The sequence below is a fragment of the Triticum urartu genome, unplaced genomic scaffold (assembly GCF_003073215.2).
Source record: "Triticum urartu cultivar G1812 unplaced genomic scaffold, Tu2.1 TuUngrouped_contig_3980, whole genome shotgun sequence".
Classification (NCBI taxonomy): domain Eukaryota; kingdom Viridiplantae; phylum Streptophyta; class Magnoliopsida; order Poales; family Poaceae; genus Triticum; species Triticum urartu.
Window position 1 is genome coordinate 332 of NW_024114535.1, and position 9,208 is coordinate 9,539.

General features: G+C 52.0%; 1 long non-coding RNA gene across 2 annotated transcripts; it reads left to right on the top strand.

Annotated features, from left to right (window-relative positions):
• Window positions 1-506: 506 nt before the first annotated feature.
• Window positions 507-4,166, top strand: LOC125527463. Of its 2 annotated transcripts, none has more exons than XR_007292124.1 (4): window positions 507-1,133; window positions 1,760-1,870; window positions 1,972-2,042; window positions 3,804-4,166. It is a non-coding gene; the product is annotated as an uncharacterized LOC125527463 (long non-coding RNA). The 2 variants fall into 2 exon arrangements; XR_007292123.1 differs by having other exon boundaries at window positions 514-934.
• The last annotated feature ends 5,042 nt before the right edge of the window (window positions 4,167-9,208 follow it).

Below are 9,208 nucleotides of genomic sequence, written 5' to 3' on the forward strand. Positions count from 1 at the left end.
TCTGCCTCGGCACTCGAGCGAGAGACTGTGGGCTGTCGCTTGGAAGACCAAGAGATCAGAGATGGCCCAAGGTAGACACAGTACCCCGAAGTGGAGCGCCGTGTGTCCGGGCAGCCAGCCCAGTCCGCATCAGAGTAGTTGACAAGGTCGGTAGAGGCGGAGGCCGTCAGTGTAAGTCCCATGGACGTAGTGCCGCGTATGTAACGGAGGATACGCTTCACCAAGGTCCAGTGAGAGTCACGCCACTACACCACAACACTTGATTGGGAGCAATTAACTGCCGGGAGAAATATCTATATAAGGGCAAACCAACTGCCGGGGATCTCTTAACTGCCGACACAAGTACTTGCAGACAGAATAACTGCCGGTAGAAGTTGAGCAATAATGGCATACATACTGCCGGCGTTGATATCCACCATTTAGGTCACTCCATCTGCCGGCAGAACTAAACCTTGGCCCATTATCTGCCGGGAGGCGTTAATGGCGCGAGAACGAAATAATTGGGCCCAAAGGCGCGCCAGCGCGGAGAGCGCACGAGAGCCCAAATACTTCGCTCCAGAGACTTAGCGGCCGCCCCAGATCTAGCCCAAATCACCATCTGCTCCAACCCTAGCCGCCGCCAACACGAGACGACGCCGAGCACCCACCACTGCCCGACCCCAGCCGCCCTTGACCACCCATCGCAGCAGCTGTCCTCTCGGACCACCGCCGCCGCCGAGCACCCTCCTCCGTCGCCGTCAAGTACCCTCCTACGCAGATCTCGTTCGCCCTCCGCCCATCCCCAGCGCCGCCCAGATGTCGCCTCTCCTTCCATGCTTTCTCCCCGGGCAGCACCGTCTCTCCTAGGGTTTGCGCCACCGACCATCATGCTCTCCAGCCTATCGTCCTTCGTCCGTGCTCCTCCGACCTCCCCCTTTTGTACTTCGAGCGCGAGGTATGGTCCTGGTGCTTCCCGTTCTCTTGTATTCTTTACTGTTCTTTCAATTTTTCCAATGATTTGTAACACACATGAGCACATCTGCCAAATCTTCTTCCTCTGCTTTGAGGAAAATAGCAGAGCACTCTGATGGAAGAAGTCAGCCTCAGTCAGTGCAAACTATAGCTCTAGAAATAGTTGCCGCTTTGTTTTACTGGTAAATACTTGTTACAAAGTGCTATTTTCAGCTGTAAACATTCAGCCTACACTATGTACTGCATGTTTTACTAATAATTGCTGCCTGGTATCTTGTCTGACCTGAAACATATGGTCACTTTAGTAATAGCAACATCAAAGTAGAAATTGGGTTGGGCAAGGAATTCATGATTCTGGCCCAACTTTTGTTAGATCTGTAAATTGAAAAATGTTTGTCAACTATGATTATTTTGTTTCAAATAATAACACGTAAAAACCTTGTTTTGTTTGCATGTTATGGTTTAGGAGGTTGAACAGAATATTAAGACGCATAATAAGTACCTGCCTTATTTGCTCATGAAAATGTTTGATCTTAACATAGGAACATGATCTGACCCCATGCGTATGTTAGCAGTCTGGTTTTCATGCCTTTTGTGAATGCAAAGTGGCACTTGATGCATAGCTAGTGTCAAAAGACCTTCATAATTTGGACTGCTAATTCTCGTGGATTATCTATCTGTTTGTTTGAAACTGCTGTCCGTTGCCAACATATTTCTTCCAGCAATTTTGCAGTTGGATTCTGGTTGGATTCCTTTATTTCCAAGTTTAATTGTGTCATTCTTGTAATTTCTTTACCGTGCTATGCAGAATGAACCATCTTTTGGTGGTGCTTGAGTCATGGGCATAGATGCATCTAACCAAATAATGCTTGCTTCTGGGAAGGCACCTAGTGTAGGTGGAGAACATGTTCTAAGAAAGGTATAGTACATTTAAATCTCGTTCTTTGCCAAATCTTCTGATACTGAAGTTGTCAAGGATATATGCATCTGGTCCATACATAACACTGTCACTGATAACAGCGGCTCCAAAAAGATTTTTCTGCTTCTGCTATGGGACCTTGCATGTGGGATGATGAGGGCAATCAAAGCAGGTATGTGACACAGGGATAGTTGAAAAGCGGCAACACCTGATCTGATTCTGATAGTGTTTTCTGTTGATCAACCCAGTCTAGTGGGAGTCGTTTGCTAGGCTTTCTCCGATCAAAAAGGCTGAGGAGGAGAAGTAGCTAAATAGCATTGGACTTTATCTTGTGAAAAGGCTGAGGAGGAGAAGTAGCTAAATAGCATTAGACTTTATCTTGTGAAAAGGCTGAGGAGGAGAAGCAGCTAAGCAATAGTTCGCTTTCCCTAGTTGAAAAGGTTGAGCTGAACTAGACTTTTCAAGCTTTAGTGCATTGAGCTGGCAGCAGCAAGCTTCTAGGTAGCTACCTCACATTCACGTACAACTGCAATAGGCAGTTTGTAATCCCCTATAAAAGGAGCCGTGCTCCTTCATTGTAAATCAGGGCCATTTCATTTCTATCCAGCCAAGCCTCAAGTGTAGTACTACTACATATACGTGTATGTGTTTTGCTAGAATGCTTAAGCATAAATAGTTAGTAGCACACAACTGCTACTGTGTGAGTTCCTCTGTTCTTGTGTGTTGCCGCAGCAAGTGTGCAGCTGGCTGCTATTTAGTCCTCTGCTAGATTGTACAAGACAGAGAGCTAGTTACTCGCCAGTAGTTTTGGGCTAACATTTTCTTCAGGTGGCATCCTTCAAGGACCATCCTTATTAGTTACTTACAGCAATTTTGTTGATTATGGATTATGGATCATCATCAGACAGCCATGCACATGCATAGAACTCACTTTTTTCTAGCTAGCTAGTTGCTACTCCCTCTGTCCCATAATGTAAGATGTTTTTTGACACTACACTAGTGTTAAAAAGCTGTCTTACATTATGGGACGGAGGGAGTAGTTGTTACTGTTTGCAGGCGTAAGAACTGAGAACGGCACTGAATAGCCATGCTCAAGGCTTTTTAGGTTACCAAAGAGGACGCCCCTCTACGGGGAATCTCCAGCGGCGACAGTTATACACTGACTGGATTGTTGTTATACACTGCCTGAATAGCCTTGTTTTTATGTTGCTACACACTGCCTGAACTGTTAAAGGCCTTGATTGACTTTCATTGATTGCTATAATAATGACAAACTGTCCAGAAGCAGGACTAGTCTGTTTCTTTGATTATAATAATCAACAATTGGTAAGTTTGTCTAGCTTAATTGTTTCTGAAATTTACACAACACGTCAGGTAGATATATGGTGGAAAGGTGAAGGGCACATGTACACATATTTTGTTGTATCAGTGGCTGGCTGTGCAAGCTCACGTGATTTAGTTTAAAATACTGTCGTAAATATTGCATCTGCGATACGTCTCATGATTTTGCAAATACTGTATAATATTATGGTTTTCACAAACTCTGGTATTTTGCAGCTAGAGGTTTAGAAACTGTAGTTTTCGAATACTACAATTTTACATATACTATTCACCCAAACAGAGCCTGAGCAGTTTGGAGCCCTTGACGTCCTTTTTAAAAACTGAGCAGGACTATTGATGTTTGGATAGAAGTCCTTGCTGAAAAATGCTTGGCCTGGAGCCTCCTTGCAAAGTGCCTGGACTATGTTTAGTTGATGTCCTGAAGAAATGTCTATTGACTTCTGCTATTTGCATTAGAACACTTGTCCTTATGTGATATAAAGATTGCATTTTTATTGTGCTGTCTTGTGCTTCCATTACTAGTTGCATGTTTATGATACAACAGGTTTATCGTTCTATGAGAGCTCCATTTTGAGTTTCCGGTCTGTTGCAGGTTTTCCAAAGATACACAAGTTGATGGAGGATTGCAAGATCTACATACAAGCGGTTGACGGTTTGGAAGTTCTACAGCGGCTGAAGGTTTGGAGGACATACAATTAAGTTGGTGTAGTGATAATGTAGTGCACCTAGTTTGTTGAAGCTGGAGACATTGGCAAGTTCTGCTTATTTTGGTGGTTGTTTTGGTACACAAGCCACTGGATTCTCATTTTGGTTGTGTGGCACATCTAGAAACATCCGTACTATTTTGTGCCAGCACAAGTCCTTATGTATGGTTGTTTCCTATATGTATGTATCCAGAAACATATGTATCTGGCATGTTATGTTTATATTGAAGGAAATTTAAGGTTTTTGATGAGGCCTATGTGTAACTTCGATTGAAGTGTATGTCTAAGATGTGAGATCTACCTGATTGCCAAAATGGATTCTTAATTAGGTATATGCTGCATACGTAAAACAGTTTTTGCTAGTTAAACACAATGATTTGGCATTCTATCTGCCGGGTCAACATGCTTGTACTGGCAGTAACATTGTCGGTAACTGTATTTCCTTTGGCGCAAACAGTCCGCCGGGAGAAAGCAAACTGCCGGCAGATATATAAGCTAGGGCAGATAAACTGCCGGGAATAATCTAACTGCCGGGAGAACAAATCCCCGGCAGCCGTTCTTGTGGCAGTTCTATCTGCCGGGAGAACTACTATCCTGGTAGTTTCTCTGCCCTCTTAAGAGCTTTCTCCCGGCAGATTGCATGCCATTACATTGGTGTTGTGGTGTAGTGCGCGGAGCATGCATGTGAAGACAGACCTGCTGAACAACATACTACAAGTCGGGGCGCGTCAGAGTGAGGTACTGCAAGGCACCCACAATGGAGCGATAGAAGGCCGCGTCGGATGCGAGAGAGCCCTCCAGAGCTGAAACCTTGGCCTTGGTGTCAACAGGCGTGGGAGCGGGCTTGAAGTTAAGCATGCCGGCACGATTGAGAAGCTCATGGGCGTAACGCTGCTGGTGCAAAAAGAACCCATCTGGTCGTCGAACCACCTCAATGCCGAGGAAGTAGTGGAGGGGCCCCAAGTCCTTCAGGGCAAACTCATCGCGAAGACGAGCAGTAAGCCGCTGGAGAAGCGCGATAGTGGAAGCCGTCAGGATGATGTCGTCGACGTAGAGCAACAAGTAGGTCGTGTCAACCCCATGATAGTACACGAAGAGGGACGCGTCAGAGCGGGTCGATGTAAATCCGAGCGTCTGCAGGAAGGCAGCGATGCGCTGGTACCAGGCCCGAGGCGCCTGCTTCAACCCATAAAGAGAACGGGAGAGCAAGCACACATGGTCCGGATGTGTGGCGTCAACGAAGCCGGTGGGCTGCTCACAGAACACCTGCTCGGCGAGGTGGCAGTGCAAGGAGGCATTGGAGACGTCCAACTGATGCATGGGCCAAGCTCGGGAGACGGCCAGCTGAAGCACGCTGCGGATCGTGCCCGGTTTAACAACCGGAGCAAAAGTGTCGGTGAAGTCCACGCCCGCACGTTGCCGAAAGTCTCGAACCACCCAGCGAGCTTTGTAGCGCTCGAGATTCCCATCGGGACGAGTCTTATGCCGAAAGACCCACTTGCCCGTGATGATGTTGGCACGAGGTGGCCGAGGGACAAGCTGCCAGGTGCGGTTCCGTTGGAGCGCATCGAACTCTTCCTGCATCGCAGCGAGCCAATGAGGGTCCCGAAGGGCGGCTCGAGCTGACGATGGGAGAGGGGACGGCTCGGAGACGGAAGCAGCGAGAAGATACTCATCGCTAGTGTACCACGTACTCGGGCGGAAGGTACCGGCCCGAGAGCGAGTCATCGGGCGGGGCAGCGACTCAGGGGCGACGGGCGAGGACGAAGAAGAGCCCGCCGCCACTGATGCCGCGGGTGAGACCGCGGGTGAGGCCGCGGGCGAGGCCGCCGGCGAGGGTGCGGGGCAGGCCGCCAGCGAGGGCGTGGGGAAGGCCGCTGCGGGCGAGGCCACCGGCGAGGGCGCGGGGGGCGCCGAGGAGGCCCGCGCCGATGGTGGCGCAGGGGGCGTCGCAGGCGCCGGGAGGGGTGCAGCCCCGAAGGAAACCGGCCGGGGAGGAACTCGACCCGGGGCACGGGAGGCACCCTCAAAGCCAGGAGGCGGCCCGCGAGAAGCGCCCGAGCGGCCGTCACCAGGAGCGGGCAAGGCCACAACATCCGAAGGTACCTGCTGAAACGGAAAAACCATCTCATCAAAGTAAACGTGTCGGGAAGTGATGACCCGATGTGAGATAGGATCATAGTAGCGGTAGCCTTTGGTGTTGGGGGGATAGCCAAGAAAAATACAGGCCACGGACCGTGGTGCGAGCTTATGAGAAGTAGTGGAAGCGATGCTAGGGTAGCACAAGCAACCGAAAATGCGAAGCTCGGTGTAGGAAGGTGGCGTGCCGAACAGAAGATGATGAGGAGCAAAATTCCCGCGAGTGCGACAGGGATGGATGTTGAGGAGTAGTGATGCGGTGGCGAGCGCGTCAGGCCAGAAACCTGGTGGCACGTTGGCGTGAAAGAAGAGGGTGCGAACGCAGTCATTAAGAGTGCGAAGCACGCGCTCAGTGCGGCCATTTTGTTGCGAAGTGTACGGGCAAGTGAGACGAAAAATTGTGCCGTGTGTGGCGAGAAGGTTGCAGATTGCAAGATTATCGAACTCCTTCCCGTTGTCTGTTTGCAACGCATGAATGGGGCGACTAAACTGCGTGGAGACATAGGAGTAGAATGCGGTGAGAGTGGCAACAGAATCCGACTTTCGCCGCAACGGGAAGGTCCACACATAGTGCGAAAAATCATCAAGGATAACAAGATAATAGAGATAGCCCGTGTTACTTGCAACAGGAGAGGTCCAAAGATCACTATGAATTAACTCAAAGGGGTATGAAGCAACATGCGAGGAAGTGCTAAAGGGTAAACGAGTACGTTTGCCGAGACGACAAGCATGACAAGTGTGATCGTCGATCTTATTACACGTGAATGAAAAACTGCGAAGAATATGACGATGGGTGGCGGGGTTGGGATGACCGACACGAGCATGCCAAAGGTCCACTCCAGCGGAAAGCGCCATGGGTGCAGCGACGGAGGATGTGGAGGAGTGGACCGGGTAGAGATCGTCGGGGCTGTCACATCGGTGGAGCACCATCCGAGTACGGGCATCCTTAACAGAAAAGCCAAACATGTCAAATTCAACGGTGACATGATTTTCATGTGTAAGAGAACGAACAGAAACAAGATTTTTAATGATGTCGTGTTAAACGAGTACGTTAGAAAGATGTAATGGAACGGAGTTAGAAGGAAAAGAAGCATGGCCGACATGAGTGATGGGCATGGAAGAACCGTCGCCCACGGTAATGCGAGCAGCAGTGTGAACAGGGTGAGCGGTAAGAAGGTTACCGGGGTTGGCGGCCATGTGAGCCGTGGCTCCGGTGTCCATGTACCAGTCGCCACCGCCGGTGTACTGCTGTGGCGTGGGGGCGGTGTGGAGGGCCGCTAGCAACGCGGGGTCCCATGGTGCCGGCGGGAGGGCCGGGGCCGACGGCAGAGGCTGTGGCGGCGGCGCCACGAGCCCATCGGCCGGAGGCAGCCCATAGGCCGCCGAGGGACCGTAGAGCGGCGCCGGCGGATACGCCTGAGGGGCCGCGTACAAAGCCTGATGAGGGGCCGGGCGGGCGCCAAAAACACCGGGGACGGGGGCGCGCGGTATGGGCATGGAGTATGCGTGAACAATCCCCGTCCAGGGGTTCTGGCCGGCCTGCCAGGGCGCCGACGGGAGCGGGTGCTGCGGCTGGCGCGGCGCCCCGCCATGGGCAGCTGGCGGCTGCTGCTACTGCTTGCGGCCACCTCGGCCGCGACGCCCGCCCTGGCGCTGCTGCTGCTCGGCGGGGGGCGGCGGAGGGGCCTGCGGTAGCGCGGGATATGGGAACCCGGGCGGCGGCTGCACGTGGAGGGGCCCCTGGGCGGGCCGCGGCGGGGGAGCCGGAGCGGTAGGCGGCGCACCGCCACGGGTTCCGGCAGTGAGAGCCGTATGGGTGGCCCGGGCGCGCGACATCCGGATCCTCTTCTCCTCCAGCTTCAGGTACGCGACGATCTTGGGGAAGGTCGGGTTGGTGATGAGAGGGATGTTGGAGGCGGCGTTCCCGAAGTCTTCGTTCAGGCCGGCGATGAGAGTGCTGAGGCGGAGCTCGTCGGAGACCTTCTCACCGAGGTCACGGAGCTCGTCGACAAGCTTCTTGAGGCGCATACAATAATCGTCGACCGACGAGTCAAGCTGCTGGCACCCAAAAATCTCGCCGTGCAAGAAAACCTTGCGTTGGAGCACGTTGTCGGTGAAGAGGCCGTTGAGCTTAGTCCAGACGGCGTGAGCGTCAGCATCGGCGGAGACCACCATGTGAAAGAGGTCCTTCGAGATGGTGGTGTAGAACCAGCAGATCAGAGTGGCGTCGATGGACGTCCACTCCTCATCGTCCTCCATGAAGCGGGAGTCCACGGAGCCATCGATGTGATCCCGGAGATTGTACTCACGGAACACAAGGGAGAAGTACGTCTTCCAGGCATAGTAGGTGGAGGTGAGTTGATCGAGAATGATGGGAACCCGAGCGAGGATATTGAGATCACGGATGACGACGGGATCGGGGCCGTCGAAGGGGTTGGTGCGGCAGCTGCGGGTGGTACCGGTGTAACCGGGGGAGGCCATGGCCGAGAGGGGAGGGCGGCGGCGCGTGGTGAAGCGGCGCGGCGGGAGGGCTGGCGGCGCGGCGCGGGTGGCGGCGCTGCGGGTGCGGGCGGAAGCGCGAGGCGGCGGCGGCACACAGGGGGGCGGCGGCGCGGCGGCGGCGGCGGCGATGGGATCGCGGCGGCGGCGGCAGGAGTTAGGGTTAGGATCGTAGGTATGATACCATGTTGGAAACGAATATTTTAGCAATGCAACTCGATGTATTGATCGGTGCATAGCGCACGTATATATGGAGTACAAGGTGGGCCATAACCTCAACTGTACAATGATTAGGAGGTGGGCCGGACTATACAATATACATGCACAAACCATATATTCAACAGATAATCGTCAAGAAACTAAACAAATCGACTATATATTTTCTGTTGCTATTTCAAGCTTTATTTGGCCCCTCTGTATGTTTTTGTGTCGTTAAAATATCGATGGTCATCCCATCATGACCTGAGAGATATTGCCGCGAGTAACATGATGATATATAGACTGGCGATGCAAGCAAGTGTGGTCATTGGTGCTCTCACCGTACGATTTGTAGTGATTTGTTGTTACTTGGTTTTGGGTTGATGCAACACACGCCGATCACAGCACTGGTTCCACCCCGAAGAGAGAAATTTCATTGATCACTGTGAAATAACGT